The sequence below is a fragment of the Myotis davidii genome, unplaced genomic scaffold, assembly GCF_000327345.1.
Source record: "Myotis davidii unplaced genomic scaffold, ASM32734v1 scaffold2574, whole genome shotgun sequence".
Lineage (NCBI taxonomy): Eukaryota > Metazoa > Chordata > Mammalia > Chiroptera > Vespertilionidae > Myotis > Myotis davidii.
In genome coordinates this window covers 15475-16223 of record NW_006285606.1, presented here as the reverse complement: position 1 = coordinate 16223, position 749 = coordinate 15475, and the positions used below count along the sequence as shown (strand labels likewise).

Here is a 749-nt window from a genome sequence, read left to right as displayed (position 1 = left end):
TGGGCCTGCCCTCTGCCACCCGGGAGCAGGCCTAAGCCAGCAGGTTGTTATCTCCTGAGGGGTCCCAGACTGTGGAGAGGGCACAGGCCGGGCTGAGGGGCCCCCCTCTCCCCCAAGTGCACAAATTTTTGTGCACCGGGCCTGTAGTTCTATTAATAAAAAGACTAGAACTCCACATCTGGTAGGGAGAGGTTAGCTGGTGTGGTGGCAGGATGGGGTCTGTCTTTTGCCAGCTCGCTTTGGGATGGCCAGGCATCGCCCAGGCAGCGGGGACCAGGGACGTGCCAATGGGGCCCATGCCCTAGTTGTCCCAGCCCCGCTCCCACCCACAGTCCGGCCGCCTACCTCCTGAATGCCCCCTGATGTGCCTGCGCAGGTGCCAATGCCTGCACCTGTGCCTGTGCCTGTGCCTGGGCCTGGGCAACGACTAGGTAGGCCCCAGGGGCTCTGTCCCTGCGCTGGGCCTTGTCTCTGGCCGCCTCCGCCGGGAAGGCTGGTGGTGAGCCCAGCAGCTCTACATCGGTCACAGTCTTGCCAATGGTGAACCAGTCGTTGATCTGCTCAATGGTGAGCTTGCGCAGCATGGTCACTGCCTGGCCTCGGCGGTGCCTCAACCGCCTGACCCCCATGCACAATTTTGTGCACTGGGCCTCTAGTGGCCCAGTGCACAAAATCTGTGCACAGGGGAGGGTCACCTCAGCCCAGCCTGCACCCTCTCTAATCCTGGACCCCTTGAGAGATGTCTGACT

At 62.3% G+C, this 749-nt stretch overlaps 1 long non-coding RNA gene across 1 annotated transcript in view; it reads right to left on the bottom strand.

Annotated features, from left to right (window-relative positions):
- LOC107181920 overlaps positions 1-133 on the bottom strand; it is a 7826-nt gene extending 7693 nt beyond the window's left edge. Inside the window, exon 1 of the long non-coding RNA XR_001512629.1 lies at positions 123-133. This is a non-coding gene — a long non-coding RNA (uncharacterized LOC107181920). The remainder of the gene's footprint in view (positions 1-122) is intronic.
- Between the last annotated feature and the right edge of the window lie 616 nt (positions 134-749).